Below are 18,584 nucleotides of genomic sequence, written 5' to 3' on the forward strand. Positions count from 1 at the left end.
AAATTAAAATCAGCCCTCCATTCTGGTGTGCTTTTTACATAAATGCACATTACCACCTATCTGGAAAGGAAGGAGATTCACATAATACAGAACACCTCCACACATCACTTGGACAATTGTATCCTGCTGACTGTCATGTTGACTGGTGACTTTCAAGGAGCAGCTCCCCACTGCAAATCTCAGAAGGCACTTTAACAGTCATTTGTCATGGTGAGAATTAGTGAGTAAAGCACTCCCTTTGCCTTTCCTTTTGGAAATCACCTGAGATTGTTAAACTAAAAGGGGATAAAAAAGCCCACACGTTTCTGATTCAAGTGATTTAAAATAACTGAGTCTAGATTCAACTTGTATAAAAATTCTATTATAATTTCCTCAAAAGAAAATTCTATTGCAGTTTCTTCAAAATAATCCTCCTCTTTCCTTCAAGAAATGCATTAGTCAATTTGGCCTCCTCATTTTAGAAAGCACAGTAACTTACAGGAATTCTTTCATTTAATAGAGGCTACAAATAAAAGGACTTGAGCAGATATTGTCAAATTTATCTTGATTTGCCCTTGTAACTAAATTTTCAAAACCACGACGCCTAAAATCTAATGTAGAAACTTGATTTTGATTGAAATTGCTCAAAATCTTAACTGTCTAATTCTCTAAGAGAGCAAGTGTTCTCATATCTTGCAGTGGGCCTCTGCATAGTAGTAGTTGAAAAGTTTGAGTTGCCCTAAACCCTGAAAAAACTTGCTGTGTGTACAGGTCAAGCCCTTTCTCACTGCTTAGAAAAAAATAATAAAGAAAAAAATTTACATTTGTAAAACTACTGCATTTACCACAGCAAGAGGCCTGAGTTTATACTCTTGTGGCAGGCTTAGGAGCACAGTCCAAGGAAAGTAAACTGTTCATGTATTTCCCTACTCACTCTCCTCCTAAATTTATCTTGATTGGGTCCCTATAACAGATAAAACACCGGTGTGTAAGGGAGAGGAATTAATGCTTTGTAACAGGCAGTGCCATTGGCCTCATTCTAATTTGTATTTTATCATATTTCTTGCAACGACAGAGGCCAAAGTGTGTTGTTTCTGTGTTTCTATATTCCACTTAAATTAGCACACAGTGTGGAATTGGGAAAGGACATGGAAAGAAAAGAGGAATTTCAGTGCTGCTATGACTGGATCTGTCCAAAGAAGATGTTGGTAGCACTTCCCAGCAAGTTTTCTACTGCACAAACCATTTAAGTGTCTCATCTTGAAAACTCTCACAGACAAGTAGTTTTCCTCCTCTGGGACAACATGATGCACAGTTTGTAAATGTACTTGGTACTTCAATCATTACTTAATTATAGACTTATTGCTAAAGCTCTTATTTTTCCATCTCCAACTTGACACATACTACTTTACATCTGGCAGACTCTATAATACTCCATAGGGAGCTAAAGCCGTTCTTTTCCTCCTAATTTTATGATTATTATTCTATCACATCCAATGATTAAGACTATTTATTTTATAATAGTAAGCTCTGTGCTGCACTTTGCCTTTCATAATGACTCTTCCATAACAAATGGTAGCATTGATTCATAGTCTTCCCTTTATCCTTTAACAAAGAAATAGATCACTTGGAACATCAGAAATGTCTGCTTTAAACTTCCTTTTATAGAAAGAGTAAAGTTGTGCAATCTGCTAGCCATTTCTGTGCTACACATTTAATTTCTAGACTTCATAAGCAACGGTGATCTTTATCTTATCTGAATTCTGACACAGTATGCCCAAATGCTTATTGTAGTCCACTAAACACTTTAAATGTGGATTCTTCACCTTTTTCTCAAGTGAATGAACAATTCAAGTCCTTCCTGGAGGCCTTCACTCCATGGTCCCATAATCTGTGTCATTGGAGAGAATGCCATTCAAGAGCTCTAAGTGTTCTGCAGCACAGAAGATTTGGTGCAGAATGCCTTAAAACAGCTGTTAAAGATTTCAGCCTCCCCCGTGCAATCATCTGCTAATTATGTTAGCAGTCAACTTCCTGGTGGGAAGTAGCAATAAAACAGAAACAGTCATTAGGAGACAAAACCCAGTGTTTATCCTCACAGATAAAAACAGTGATATTATTATTTACTCAGAAGTATCTTGAGGGACAAATCCTTCCTCCACTTAGGGAGATATCTGTTGGGAAGTGCTGTATTTTTGTGGTGGAAAGCAGGTTGCCAAGTCTGTCATCTCTGTGCCTGCCTTGCCAAGTACCAAGCTATGGAAGATGTGGAAGGAAGGCACTAGGTTAAGATCAGTGCAGGTTATCTACTGAGGGAGCAAGAAAGAAAAGACTGCCTATCCTTGAGCCTGGGTGTGACAATCACCTGCCAGATGTAGCCATTAATAACTGCATCTCCAGCAGCCACCAGCACACGGGCACACGGGTCATGTGCCTGGCAGGGACAATGACACAGTTTGAGCAACAGTCCTCGCTATGGGTTAGCTCTGCCAGGAGAATCTGGCCCTCCCTCCTAGTTTCTGTACCCTGTGTCAAACCCCTTTGGCATTTTCAAAGAAAAGAGTTTTGCCCTTTAGCTTTCTATGACGTTAAAGTTAATGGCATTTGCTGTATTTGTAGCTTAAAGTTACAGAGTTCCTTCACAGCATAGCAGTTGTTAAAGTATGTAATAAGTAGTAAACATTATAAAATATCCTCACTCATTTATTGTTCCTAATAACCAAAAGTGTTCTAGAGATTTTATGTTATTCTCACTGTTTTCTCTTGCCCTTGTGGCTCAAGAAAGCTGCAGTACAGACAAAACCAGAGTTACCAAACCTAATCTGAACCAAACGCCAATGAGAAAAAAACCAATAAGCTGCACTGCAGATGGAACACTGTGGTTATGCTTTAGGTTGCTGTGAATAACGACCTAAATGCTGATACACAACGTTCCCTGACCCTGGAATGGGATTTAGTTTCTCATCTTCACACCAAATTCAAAAGAAGCTGAGGGCACTGGTCACTTATCACTCTTGCCCTGTAGTTCTCACCATGGAGCAGAGACAGCTCTAACAGAGGGACTAAAGGCTAAGCTCTATATTTAGCTGAATGTACCCTTTTGAGAAGTGAGCAAGCTATGTTTTCACTGTGTACAGCAATCTAGAATTTGATCATTGTTCAAAGGGGTTTCAGTTCAACAAATATCTTTTGAAAAGCTGTTTTTGTAGATAATGTCCAGTCTTTAATTACTGTTTTGCTCTCTCAGTAGTAATTCAAAGAACATAATACAAACACAAAAAGTGGAGCAAATGACTGTAATGTGCAGATGTTGATTAGTCAACCTGGTTTTATAAAGACTATCAAAATCTAAGTAGATTTTTCACCCACATAAAATTATCATAGAAGAGAAGCTAATCTCACAAGAGCCATTGCAGGTACCGTGTGTCTCATTGACACTGTGGACTGCATTCAGTGACCCACATGATCATTTATTTTTGTACTGGCGCTGACCGCAGATTGCATGAAAATTACAATTTAGCTAAAATGGTACAAACAACATTCAAAATGCACGGAATTAATTTTAAAGTCTTGATTAGCTTTTCCTTCATTTTTTTCCTATTTTTTGGCACTTGACAGATCAGTTTGAGTTCAGAAAAGAACAACAAAGTGAGTTAAAGTCATGTGACCATTATTAATCCATTTAAGACAATTAATTGTGGCTGTCGCTGTGACCAGCTCAACTAGTGATTCATAATGTTGGGATTTCACTGTGGTGTTGGCAGAGCATTTCATGTAGGAAGAACAAGGCTGGCTCCTGGGAATGTTTCAGATTATGGAGGAAGTACCTCTGAACCTGTAGAAGAGAGGAAAATTTCAGGAGCCTCTAAAAGGCTGTCTGCTGGGATGTAGCATGGGCTAGTCTGAGACTGAGGTTGTGGAAAACCTCAGGTTTTGTTCCTAATTTCAGATAAGAGCATGAATGTCTTCTTCTAAGGCAGATGAGTGGGGACATAGAGTCGTGTAGCACCCTGCTGACTTGACTTCAGGCTTAGCTGAACTGTGCATTTAGAATTTCCTTTCCTTTCTGACATGGCAGAGCCGCTTTACAGTGACAAAAGTGGCCAGATGGAGAGAGCTGGGAATACTGGGAATACTGCTGTGCTTTCTTGTGTCACCCTAGACATTGGAGAATTGGCTCCCAGACCTCCTGGCATCCATGCAGCCAGTTCTGTCCATGAGCACAACCTCTCCTCCTTGTATCCGGATATCCCATGTGAGTGTGAGCAGCACAAAGTCTGTGTCAGACTGGAAAACGAGGTGGCAGAACAGCACCTGTCCTGACCCCCCTCACCCTTAGGTAGCTAAAGGGATCTTAAGTAAATTGACTGTCAAAAAAGCCGGGAAAATCTGAAATTTATGCATTCGTTTTGGAAGTTATGTTTACAGGGGAAAAAAATAGTGTTTGTATTGACTAGGCCAATATTCTAAAGGCACTTGCTAAATGATTTTCTAAACACACACAAGGTACATTTTGAAAGTTTGACGTCATTATTCTGAAAAATTGAATACTGGGCAAACTATTCTGCCAGCCATAAAACTGATGAACAGCATTTTACTTCAGAGAGTACTAAGTGTTATTTAATATGAATAAAGATGACAGAATTAAACTTTTAAAATATTGTGAAACTTGATATTTTAAATTTTTCTTAAACTAATGAAGAGGTAATTAAAACCATGCCTTATGATTAATCAGGAAGTGTAATAGCTCACTCTGAGTAAGGAGACTGAGATTTATATGAAGTCAGTAATTATATGTACTCTGTTAGCTGTGGAAAGAACAGTATCAGACAGGTGACATTTTAGAGATAATAATGACTTTTAAAGCACTTGTTCAATTATGCGTTCAGAGTTCTTGAATCATTGCCACTCCTTAATGAGACATTTATAATTTATATGAAAATTTTGTAATTTTTTTTCCGTGTAAAACAATAATCATATCTTTGTATCAGGCTGCATTTGAAAGGAAAGAATCAGTTCCAATCCACTGTTAGATATATTGCACTGTGTATGTATGTTTAGTACATAGAAGTATTACTTCAGAAATCCTACATATTTTATCCTCCATCTGGATGTCATCATTGGAGCCAAAGCAGCTTTAAATACTAGAGAATGAAGACAGATCTGTCTCAAGGTGCAATTCTTTTGGAAGGAGTCATCAGCAGGAAATGTCATCAGCACTCTTCTCCTGATGATTTGGTAGAGGGAATGGAGTCTCCACAACCTTTCTCTGTGAAAGAGAGGAGAGACTTTCTGTGTGTCTGTGGGAGGCATCAGGAGAGACACCTCCTGTCAAGTACTGGGCTTTTGGTTTATGTCTTCATGAGTCTTTGTCTGAATGCTCCTTCTCTGTATTTATCTGTTAAATCTGCCTTTTGTGTGGCTGCTAAACGCATGCTTGTGGGAGACTGCAAGTGTACACAGCTCCCATCATTTCAGCAAAATTGCTATCATCTGATATTCAGCCCTGTATTACTTCTCAAAGTTGTTGGCATCCTAATGGCATATTTTGGGGTGTTGTCTAAGTGTTTCCAGATTGCATATGTGGACTGTCTCAATATGTAACTTTAAAAAGACACTCCTTTTTATAAAGTTACCCTGCTCCTGGGCATGTGTAAAAAGCATATGTGGTATAATTTTTTTTTTTCTTTTTCACTTTTTAACACTTCAGCTATAAATGGAATCTCAGAAAAGTTCTTTCTAGGCTTGTTAAGGTGTCTGTGGGAAGTTCCTGACAAATTTCATTTGACTTCTTATGACTTTTTCCCTTCCAGATCAGGCATGGTTCCCATAATTTTTTGCCCTATAATAAAAATATTGTTAATCTAAGTAAACCCGTGGACAGATGGGGAATTGAGCAGAGTACAGAAAAAAAGACTTAAGCTTTTAAACTAACTTTATATATTGGCTTTGATGTCATTGTCTTGCATCCTACCTAATCCTTTCCAACTAGAAGGAAAAATGTATCTTGGACAGGCACTAAACATGCAAGAAAAATTTAAGTGATCTGATGTAATGTTTTTCCATGCTCCTGTGTGTTTTGTGACAATGGTCAGTACATAATTTTGGAATAGACTCAAAAGATAATGGTGTAATATTTTTAAGTACTAAAAACTCTTAAAAAAGTTAAAATATAGTATCATTACCTTTAAGAGTGCTATTATTAACTAAAGACATTTCTCCTTTGGGAATACTGCTGGCTATGACTAGAATCAAGAAAAAGCTATAAAAATTAAGCTTCATTGTGTAATGTTTTGGCTTTTTTTCCTTACAGATAAATAAAAAACCCAAATAGCAGCTTTGTTCCATATTTGCCATGCTCTCCTCTTTTCCTAGTCACTCCACCTCCAACAGATTTATAGTTGAAACTAGGAAACTGTGAAAGCCAAACACCAGTGTTTGATCTGTGAGATTGCCATGCCACCTAAAGTGTATTTGTATAAATTCTCCATCACTAGTGTACATTATTGTTTTGGCCAGAGTTGTGTTCCCTACGTGTGATTTAAATACTGTACACCTACTAAGTCTACATGAAGAAAGTTAGCCAGAAAGTGTCCTGACAGTTATGGAGGATTGAGGCACATGTAAGCTTATTTTTAAGTAATTCCAGAGAGATTTTCATCTTTTCAGGTTGAGTACCACCTTCTTCTAAAGAGGAGTTCATTTCATGGGTGTCAGTCTTAGTGGAAGAGTTTTTTTTCCATTGAAGTACCAGGCAATACAGTATCATGACTTCTGATCATCTTCATTTATTGCACTTTGATCCAGTATAACTTATTAAAGCAGCAGATACAACTGCAGGGATTTCCCAATATATGGAAAACTCAAAGCTATCTTTGATTGCACTTATCACTAGAATAGATATAGGCATAATAGGTAAAATAGAAACACAATTGAAACAAAAGTCCAGTAAATTCTGTGCTGAATTTTTCACTATGAATGTGAAATAATAGTTTATTACTCTAAGTCTCAGTTTGATAAATGAATCATGATAAATGCATGACTACATTTTCAGCCCCTAAAGAGTTGGGATGTATGTATAGCTAAAAATTATTGGAAACCATCCTGTTCTATCCTATACTGAGGTTCATGGAGCATTCTGCCAGTGTACCCCTCTTATTTTATATGTTTTAAATGGAAATGCATATGTCAGTTCCTAAATAGAATATTTCAGGTGACAGCTTAGCCACCAGTGTTTGACAATCTAAAAATGTTCTAAGAGATTGAGAGGTTCACAGATAAGACATGTATCAGTCAAAATGTTGAAAAGAATATGCTAATTTTTTGTTATTCAGTATTTTAAGGATGGAGATGCTTTGAGTGCTTCTGTAAATACAACTTCTCTACAAGTCCAATGCTAAACAAAAAGCAGATACAAAAAAGAGAACTGCGTGTTGCAAGAGAACTTGGCTTTCTTGCAAACCTTAGCACCAGGTCCCATTTCAAGTATTATTTCAAGAGAATGTAAACTGGCTAATTTGAAGGATCAGGAGTCTGGGAAACTAATTATATTAAGAACCAAAGTATGACCAGTATTTCTTTTAATTTCACTTATTTTAATTGGAAAATACCCCAGGCTGAAGTTTACAGTGCCAAATAATAAACTGAAATATTCTTTCTTTTGTGTGTAAAGCTTTACTTTGAAAAGTAATTTATCATCAGAGATAAGCTATCATTAAAGTAGGTGGCATTTAGGTAGCCAAGAGGAAGTTCTGCTCTCATTAACCTTACAAATAAGTGCCTCATAAATTACTACATAGCTCTCTAACCATAGACAGAAGGTCTAAATCTTACTCTGAAGTCTGGCTGAGATTTTGGTAAGATGTTACAAAGGTAAGCATAAAAAATAAAATTACATGTCAAGTTGATCTTCAGAATAAAAAAAATGTAGTCATATGTGTTTGAAGTTAATTCAGTAGCTTCATTGAAAATTTGGTGATTTTTAAAGGCATGGTAGAGAGAAGCCAGAGTGGTATATAAAATTTCCCGTTGGTATTTGATCATCTCACCCATTATATGGCAGCATAAGTGGGATTGCTGGATAAATGCTGAAATACTGGCATAAATAGACTCCATAAATACAGTAGGAATGCTATTTAACAGTGTATTTGAATATATCTGAAATACACTTTTCCATTTCCAGAGGAGAAATAGTTCAATACAGTCAACTGGAATAAAATTATTCTATTGATAAATTGTACTAATTTCCTTTCCAACTGTGCAGAATTGAAAAAAAAAAAAAAGATTCTGAGAAAAACAAAACCAAAACTCCAGGTAGACTAATTTATTTAATCTCTGAGTCTAGACTGAATTGGCTACACCTTTCTCATCAAATTCCCCCAAGTCAGCCATTATTGCACGGCTTCATTAGTGAGAAGAATCTGGAGCATTTTGAAGACAAGGCATTTTACACTCCATCATTTTAACTGAGACTGTTTTATTCACATTTTAGTGATTATGATGTACACTTCACAGCACTCTGAGGTATGAGAGCATGATTTTATAACTTTTATTTCTTTGTAGTTTTTGTGGAAAGCTTTTAGAGCTGAAGACCAGAGTGCTGAAATAAGCAAGTGACCACAGACAATGCGAGAAACCCAGGCTACAGCAGGGATTTGAATCAAAAACATGCAAGAGAAGGGCCTGTTTGCTCTTAGTACCTATGATAAAATGAGTGGATTGGATGTGTAAAGTGCAGGTAGCAACATAACCATTGTCTTCCTGCTCTTCCAGTGAAGTTGGTAAACTGCAAGTCCTGAGCTTTGCATTGCCTTTCAGGTAATTTTTCAACTTCAGCTGTAACAATGCAATTTCAGACCCTTAGTTCAGTCACAGAGGTACCAGGAGGGAAAGCTCGATAGACATATTAGGAAGGGAAGAAAAATTATTAAAGGCCTTGGAACTGTTTGATTTTCCAAGTCGTACAATCCTGGAAATTGTTCATACTTCTTTTCCCTTTCTTTGTTAAAAATACATACCCTCCACTTGCATTACAAGATAAAATCCTAGGAAAGGGTGCATGCAGTATAATATCAGGAAATCTGAGCTTGGAAAGTTACTGAAGTAGACTAATTTCCTTATAACAAAGGGATGAAGATTGAAAAGTGAGAACAAATCAAAGTTCTTACCTCTGCTCCTGCTTTATGAGATATGAAGGTGAATTCTTAAGCTGTGGTGAGACAAACAGCAAAAATTTCATTTAATGGAGTAGGATATATGTTTGCTTAGGGGGAAAATGCATATGGTTTTTTTTTAGCATCTCTGTGACCAGATGCACAGAGGTCAGAGTCTGGTTAATAAGTACTGATGAATACATTTTTACCTAAACAATTAATATATCCACACACAGAAAGAGAGTAAAGTATATGGATTTATAATTTCTTTGAGTTCAACATTAGTAGATGTAGATGTATACAATTTGAAAAATATTTATTAAATGTTGTTGGATTAGTGGTTTAATTGTCTGGTTTCAAGGCAAATAAAGATTAATTTTGCTTTGCTTTATTTCTGCTTTAAGGTGCAACCAGACTCTGCCTTGCTATGTCAATAAGAAGTTACCTGTTCTATTCTATTAGAAGGCTCTCTGTTGTAGCTGTACATTCCTTTATGAAACAGGGGTTTGTGCTATATTTTCTTTTTCAAGTTGTTACCTTCTTATTCGTTAGTTTCTTTTCCTCTGTGACTTTTAAGCTGATTGATTATATATGAAAAATACAAAAAACGGCATGTTTCTGCAGTTTCTACAGTATTTTTATTGAGGATAGGCACTCACTTTATGTTATATCATAACATGTTTATTTTACTTTTTTGTGTTGTTTGCTTCTTTTCCTTTGTATGAGCATGTGATTTTTTTACCTTCAGTATCAATCTCCGGAGACCCTTTTGAAATGCCTTATAAAAATTTTAGTACATGATGTTCACTTTAGACTTCCCCCTTATCTATCTCTTCCAATTATCTCATAATGGAGCAGAGTGCTACAGCTCATAGTCTATTTATATCTGTCATTTGCTTCATTCTTAGTTTGTTCCCAGGCTAATCCAACTCGTAGATCTTGGCATGGGTGCCATTTATTCTTTTTTCATCTCTTGTTGACATGCTAACTAGTACTTATATTTTTGTCATTCTCGATGCACATTATGAGAATATTTTGGTTCGCCTTTTGCTGTGGTTTTATTTACCTGCTATTTTTAACTTTACTCTTATCTATAATACTGTGGTTACAAAATATGTCAACTCAGTGTCTGGCATTGGAGCCTAGTCACTGTAGAGAAACAGCAGTACAGGATTCCCCTCTCAGAAAGAGAGGGACAGAAGTCAAGCCATGTGCAGTGACTACATGGGGCACAGGACCAGGATGTATAGATCAAATATGAATTGAGCAATGAAAAATTCAAGGTACTGAATTACCCTTAATCTGGCACATACGTGACATTTGAGAGACACTGTTAGAGAGTTTTGAGGTTGGCTTGGTTTTTGAAAGTCATTTGAAGACAGCAAACATGAAAATGGAAGAATGAATGCAGGAAAAATGGCCAAGATGACAGCAATAAATGGAACACAGCCTTCCTCTGGCCAGAGCAGTGGCTCGACAGCCTTCAGGTGTAGATTTGTGTTTGTGCAGTAGCGTGGGACAGGGGATTTAGTTATTGACTCTGGGTAACTGCAGCTTCTCCAGAATCAGTTTAGCACAAAAATACGACCTGTAAAAGCCTCCTTTTGGGAATACTGTGTTTGTGCATCTTCTTACTTGTACCTCTGACGTGCACTTCTGACTATGCCTGTAAAAGGATCAGTTTTGATTTTATAAACACTACAAATTGAAATAGGGAATTACAGAATGTTTTATTTTAGTAAGCTAGCAGTGTATAATGCTGTTTCGGTTGATGGTGTAAATTTACACAGCCGAAATTTAAGATTCTTAGTTTTCTAAATGCCATTGTTAAAAGCGTGAAAGCACTCTTATAATATTTTCTTTTTGGCCAGCCATATTTGTCTTTGCTCAATTAGCTTTCTTTTAAAATTGAAGTGTGTCTGTACAAAGGCAGACTTAGTCTGTTATTTAGCAGAATGAACTGGTCTGTTCGGTCATTTATTTAGCAGAGAGTGGTAAGTGATAAGAGGAAATAATGTAAGAGCAGAGCAAGTAACACACTGTTGTCATATTATTTTAATATAGCCTCATTCTGGTATACTCCCTTTTTGAACATTTCCCTCCATCAACACTTACCTCATTTCCACACATTTCCATATTATCGTAATTTGTTCTTACCGTCAATATAGTTATTATTGCCATCAGCATTTTCCCAGTGGCTCCCAAGTGGTCCACAGTGGTCTGCTGTGTTCTGAAGTGCTAAAATGTTCTCTGGAGCTTTTCTATTGGTTAACATTTACAGGCAGTGTCAGTAAGGAAAGGTTGGAGAAACATCTGTAGCATCTTAGACAGGAGTAACTTGTGTTTGTGGAAAGGTCTTTGAATGGATGATTGTTATCATGGTCAAGTAAAAAGGTGATGTGTTCTGCAAAAGCTACCTCTGTGATCACAGTTAGGAATGCAGTTCCATGAACATCACCCTGTACAATCATAGAGCAGAACTTCTGGTTATTGTGTCCCCACCCATCCTTTCTTCCCGTTATTTTATTTGGACATCTAAGAATTGGTCCATTAACTTGTGGCAGCAAATTTCTGCAGTCTTTTACACCAGTAGAAAGAGATTGCAATTACTCTAAGTCAAACACTGCAAGTGGACTAGGGACCTGCCTTTTCCACTGTCCCAGCATGCTTACTCCTGCTGTACCTTTGCATTCGGTGTAAGAATCACAGTGATGAAGAAAGTCTGATCAAGAAACTGATCTCTTTGAAAATCTCCAAAGGAAAGAATATGGACAGTATCCAATTAGAGCAAAGTCCCACTCAGACTAATCTAGAAATCACCCATTTGTAGAGGTGTGAGCAGAGACACTCTCCCTCACTTGTACAGATGGCAGCTTCTTCCATTGGTCATAAAACAGCATCCTGACTTGACAATGTGCCTACTGCTGTCTGCCAACAGTCAGCACAACCTGATTTGGGTGATTTGGAGTTTATATCTGGTTTGTACACAAATCTGTACTGGTGGTTTATCTGGTAATGAGCAAATCAAGTGTTGGTTGGGCACTACTGATAGATTTAATGATAGCTGGCAAACAGTTGCATTGTTGAGAGCAGTGAACTACATGTTCGTAAATGAACAACTGTCTAGTTCCAAACGTAAATCAAACAGCTACTGCCTCTATAAACTAAAAACTGCCTAGATGGCTGTCCTGAAAGCCTGATAAACAATCATCCAATGATGATTAAGTGAAGGCATGCAGCTGACTATTCCTTAATGATTTTGCTGCTTCTGCAGAGATCCTAAATCTATACTTAAAAACGAGTCCGTGCTGAGCGCACACACACACACAAAGACACACACACACACACACACTCCCAAGCTGTGTATACCCTTGCCTGCAAGTTTCTCAGTCATACACCTCATGTCCTGACCCCCTCTACATTGCCAGACTCTGGCAGCAACTCTCTAATAGCGAGCTCAAACCAAAGCCCAAGGCTTGGCCCTGTCCTCCTTTCAGTGCTGCTGTTCACTGCTCTGCAGGCTGCAGGAGAAAGGGAACTTTGTGCCCCTCTGTTCCAGCAGCCTGAGCCCGATGACACTGTGTACTTGCTACTACAGACACTGAAATCCTGGGGAGCTGCTTTTATTTGCCACATCATAAGGCTTTGCTACTGCTTCCACCAACCGGTGCTTAAGTCTTTTTGTGGTGGTTGCTCGCTGTGACTTCTTTGTAACATTTTTTTTCTCGTGCTTTTATGTTTCTGTTTATTTATCTTCTAGTTGTGGGGGTTTTTTTAAAGACACAACTGGAGAAATAATAAGTGCTGTCATTTTGGTCTTTGTGGATTACTGCTGCAATAGTAATTTGGATTGCCAGACTTATTTACACTCTGTTGCACTACAAGGCACCTGTCAAGCACAGTTTTCAGGCAATTTCTGTGGAAGTACAATAATCTTAACTTGTCAGTCCTCTATAAATGTTTACATTGCAGTGTAGATCCGTACGAGGATTTACCTTCCACATAGCACATTTCAGCCAGCCTTGTTTGTGCTGTATGAGCTGCTCTGAGCAGCTCTGCTGCAGAGGGCCCTGGAGAGCAGCTTTGGCACTTATTCCACACTCATCATATCCCTCTCCGGAGGGGATGAGGAGGTGACAAACCACACTGTGCTGACAGCTGGGGGGTGGCAAGAGGAAGTTGTGAGGATTAGGAATGGGAGGAAAGGAGAAAGTGGCAAAGGTGGTAACAGGGAGTGAAATTGAGCACTTTTCTTCCTTCGCATCTCCTGAGCTGGAGGAAACAGCCAAGAGGTCAAATAATTGGAATCAAAGATGTTTGTGTCACAGTCGTGGAGATGCACACACAGACTGCACATGAGAGCACTGAAGACAAACTTCATTCTGCTTAAGTCAAATCTAAATATGTGAAGGTTATTGTGTCTTAGGAATTTGACTGCTTACTTTCCTGTGACTTGCCAGTAAGTCCACTGGTATCTGAAAAAGTAGCTTGTACCTGGATTGCCTTTGCAGAATGGGCACGGCTGAGTTGTAGACTGAGTACCAAACTTTCACTGGAGATGAATTTTACCTGCAAGATTTTTTCTGCAGCAGAGTGAATAGTTTTTGAGGAAATTATGTGAGTCAGGTTTTGAGGCATCATGTTATTATCACATTACAGGAAATACAGAAGCCACATTCTGTTTTAATTGGGTCAAAATCCCAGGTAGTACTAAAACTGAAATGAAAACAAAACAATACTTTGGTTGATTAATGCATTTTTCTTGGAAAAATCAAGTCTGTTTCCTACTTAAGGAACAGTAAAGAAAATATAAAATATAATTACCTCATTGAACAAAACAATTTTCAGAGGGGAAAAAAAAGAGATGTTTTTGACATGACATGTTGACATTTCTATCTTAGAACATTGCATTTCTGAAACTTCTCTCCTTATGAAATGTTAATCAGTGGGTAAGACTCCATATAAGATCATGTAAATTCATACTGAATGCTATAGTTTAAGACCATTTTTCATAAAGTTCCATTTCCTTTTGGGTAGGTGCAGCTAATACTCCCCTATAATTTACTATGTCATTGGTAAAAATGTAGATTAATTTACTAAATCCCAATATTTGAATTTGGAAAAAACCCCAAAGCCTTTGAAATTTGTTTTTCTGACTTGATGTAATTATACTGTACATTTGTTTCAGGAAACACTGAATAAATTGTTGGCTATAATTGAAGACTACCAAGTATAACTAACATAATACAGTAAAAAAGAACAAAAGAAGAAAAGCTAACAAACAGAAGTAATAATAGAACAAGATGGTGCCAATAAAAAGCTGAGGAATTATATTAAAGTCAATATGTAGATATGCTCTATTGAATCTCATACTGACCTCCCAGTTTTATGTGCAATACATTGCACAGTTGACATAGAAAGAAAATTACCTTTCTTTTGGGAGAAAAATACTAATTAAATGCTTAAAGTAATAGGAAAATATCTAGTTCGAATATTTTTACTATTTGATTATTTTACTCAGCTTTAAGTGAATAGAATATTCCATTAATCTCAGTGTGCATTGGATCAAAACTACTAGGAAGAGGGTTCTAGTTTCAAGTAGCATATTAATGAGATATATTTAAAATTATATTTTACACTTGGTCATGTAATTCTTAAAAAATGACAGATTGGGATTCACCCACAAAGTTTTTTTGTTCCTTTTTTTGATTTTTCTATCCATCTGCTTTTTTACTTCTTCCTTCTGCTGCAATTTCAGAACTTTAAATCTCTTAATTTCAAAGTAAAAATGAAACTGGGATTAGCCATCTAATCTGTCAGGATATCGAGGCTCTCAGCCTTGTTCTACTTGCAGTTTTTGAAAATACGAAATTCTGAAAAATGAGAAGTAAAAGGTAACTTACAGAAGAGGAGTAACAGAGCAGTCAGAGACTTAGAGGTGAGAAGCAGAGTTTAAGTAAATAGTGATTTGAATTTCTGTGGTAATCAGAAGCTAACTCGAGTCACTATCAAGGGACCAAAGTGAGAAGAGTTTGCTCAGCATTTCCTTAAGGTCAAGACACGGGTTTATCCTTTCTCTTGTTCATGGGACACCGAAGTTCACACAGTGTCTTTTGCTGGTTTAAGCTCTGCACTATTTCACCTACACCAAAACCACTCCAACCCAACCAAACCAAAAAGCAAGCAAAGATGGCACGTTCATTCCCAGGTATTTCTTTATATGTAAGAAAGGTGTATGGATCTGTGAGCTGCTTATCTAAAGTAAGCAATGAGTCTCTCAGATTTTTATTCATGAAATTCTTTAGACATAACAAAATCTACCAGAACAGTTTAAGGCTGTTATTTCTCTGAACACCTGTTTCTATCTTTATCTGGATAATCTCCATGACAATGTCCCTCATCGTGTTTACTGCTTGCTTTGTAAGAGAAAAGTGTTAAATGGGGAGCAAATTGAATCAAAACTTACTAAAATAATATCTACAGAGCAATAACATCACATGTTAAGTGTTTGGGTAGGAGAGACTCAATCCATCACTACCATCCATCTATTTTGGACATAGAATGGATATTTTCACAAATGGTCACCATTAAGTTTCTGTTGGGCTTGAGGAAGAAGGATTTTTGCCAGAGCACCAAAACTGAGATGCCCATGTGGCATTTAGGCAGCGCTGCAGGGTTAATTTATTAAAGCCTATTTGTTGGCTGCCCTAGTGTGCAAGAGTGGAAGTAGAGTGAAAGTTGATGAAATAATTTAAGAGGAGAGAAAAGATAAACATCTCAAAAGAGAGATTTCTCAAAGTCATGAAATGATAACTCTAAGAGTAGTAAAGTCCGAAGACTGAGTTACAATTCCAGATGGTGAGAGTGTAAAGAAGAAATGCATGTTGAAAGCAAAGGTCCGTGTAGGGAATTAGAGAAAAAGCCCCACTGGTGGGACAGTGCCATTTCCTCATTTTTTTCAACTCAGACAGTGAAACTGTGTAGTCCACAGAGGAAGAAAGAAAGAAAGAAAGGGTGAAATCTGCAAGGAATAAGAGAAAAGGAACTGTTTGAAGAAGGAACTAGAAGCTTTCTTAAAATTTGGATGGAAGAACAGGAAGAAACAGGAGGTGAAATGAGAGGACTGTGGACAGTAAATTGTGGACACTGAGAGTGGAAGAAGTAGCAGGGAAAAGGTTTCAGAGGACCAAAGAAAGAGACTGGAGGCAAGAAAGCAAAGAGACGGAGGGCTACCAAACTCCTAAACCTACCCCTGACCCTGCAGACTGTCTTCAGGGTAGACACAGGTGTGTCTACTTGGGAAAATAACTTCAGGGGGGAGTTTTTTGAGAGAACAAGAGTCTTACTGAAGTAACAATTAATTGGCAGCATTACAAGATACAGAAGTTGGGTAAGTAAAATTAAATAGCTTCAAATGAAAGCTGTGCAGTGATCAGCATTAAAATCCTGTAGTAGAAAATACTGTTAAATTTTAAATCAGCAACTTGAGATGTGTTGTGACTCTAAGAACAGTAATTTCTGTGTGTGAGATGCTCATGCAAACTGCCTGACCCTGTGTGTGCCTCACCTATCAGGGAGGGGACAGGGAGAATGCTGGAGTTGCAGGGGAGGGATCTTTGTGTCAGAAGATCAACAACTGAGTAGTTGTGATACAGAGGAATAGAGTACAAAAAACCAGCTTGCAGTGGGTTAGTTTGTATTTTGATCCTAATGCTAGAGCATTACAGAATTAAACCCAGGCTGATAGAAAGGAGTTGCCACAGAATGCTTGATTTCAACGAATTTGTTTCAAGTCTCTTTTTGACAAGTAGTTGCCACTATTACAAAAACAAAAAAGCAACAAATTAACCTTCCTGCTCTTCAGGTCTGGTTAATTGGCTCAACTCCATAAAACTGAACAGTGCCCGGAATCAAACTCCTGGAGCATATACCATTAGTCAGACTTAACCAGCAAAAAAACCTTGCATAATGGATTTTCATTGCAGCAGCTCTGTGCTGTATATATCCTACATGTGAAGTATTTTTGCCCAGAAGTTAAAAAGAGCTATTTTTACATGCAATAAAAACATTTTAAAATATCCGTTTCCTCACCTTTTATGGAAAAAAAAAAAGTTTTAAAAAAGTCTACTAAATTTATCAAGCATCTTCCTACAGTGGTTTTCTTTCAAACTTTAGCTTCAAAATGCACTATTTCTTAATGCATCATTCGTGTTTGTTTTATTAATTTTTCTCACCTTAGCTAATAGACTTGCAAGAAAAAAGTGTATTTACAGGAAAAAGTGTGTAAGAAAAACTACTTAGAGATTTCTTTTTCCCATAGTAAAGCATCACAGTATTTTCTCCTTTAAGAAAATTTCTAATGACAATTAATACAGATTGCAAATTCATTGTTTTTATTACTGCAGCATTACTAGAATGGTGAATTCTTGCTGGATTTTATGAGTGCAGGAATCAGATAATAATTTCGTTTTTGAATGTGCAAGACTGTGAATAAGGGATTAAGAAAAAGTATTATTAATTGATTAAAAAGCATGCATACTACCTGCTGCTGAGTCTCATCTCTTGCTATTAGTCTTCCCTTAAAAATCCTTCCCTCAAAAGAATGAAAAAATGAAGATATTTTCCACAGAAATGTTTGATAATGTCATTTCCTCTGTCTGTTGCTCTAACATTAAATTGCTGCTGTGGACCTGTATCGGTTTCACAAAGACAGTTTTATGTTACTGAGGCCAGCTGATTGCAAAAAGGAGCATGAAGCTGGCTACAATCAGATTTCAAGATACATTTCTATTTATATCCACCAAAATATAGGCACATGTACTATTTAAACTGTAAAGAAGATAATTTTAATTAAGGGCTGAATTTTTTAGCATTTTGATGTTTGAACAGTGAAGTAAAGGAAAAGTTTGCCTTGACATAGAAGGTATTTTTTTGTGGTTGCAGATCCAGATTTTTACTTCGTGCAACCTGAAAAATTTGGTTTAGCCAGTTTTCTGATGCTGTCTTAGTTTTGTTTCAGTCAAAGCAGCACTTACGGAAAAGAGACACTAAACAGAATTTGAGCACAAGATACAGTTCTAATGTCTTAAGATTATTTATGCATCCTTAATCCTTTATTTTATAGCTTATTATTAACTCAGCTTATGCTATTTCTATTTCATTAATGCAGAGAATTATTTACAGTGACACTGGTAACACCTGGTATCTATAAATCTATTAGTTATGTTAACATTCAATTACATAATCATGTGAATGTAGGTATGTCTGGAAAAACATCACTAAGGAGTTTAACTCAGATTCACTGATATGAAAGGCAGCTTCCAAGTAAAAATCCCTGTGGAACCTGTGTTCTGTCATGTAGTTTCCCAGGGTGAGGCATCATAAAGAATCTGCAAGACAATGTTAACACAAACACAGTTCTGCAGAGTTGTTGAAAATATTTATTGGTTTGTT

General features: G+C 37.1%; 1 protein-coding gene across 7 annotated transcripts in view; it reads left to right on the forward strand.

Moving 5' to 3' along the window:
• KCNT2 (potassium sodium-activated channel subfamily T member 2) overlaps positions 1-18,584 on the forward strand; it is a 116,619-nt gene that overhangs the window by 5,245 nt on the left and 92,790 nt on the right. The window contains exon 1 of one of the 7 annotated variants that reach the window (XM_088170140.1): positions 16,091-16,521. The exons of the other annotated variants lie outside the window; for them this stretch is intronic. The gene's annotated coding sequence lies outside the window, so the exon portion shown is untranslated. Of the gene's footprint in view, positions 1-16,090; positions 16,522-18,584 lie in introns of those variants that run through there. 7 annotated transcript variants of the gene reach the window in all.

The sequence above is a fragment of the Sturnus vulgaris genome, chromosome 9 (genome assembly GCF_052056855.1).
Source record: "Sturnus vulgaris isolate bStuVul1 chromosome 9, bStuVul1.hap1, whole genome shotgun sequence".
Lineage (NCBI taxonomy): Eukaryota > Metazoa > Chordata > Aves > Passeriformes > Sturnidae > Sturnus > Sturnus vulgaris.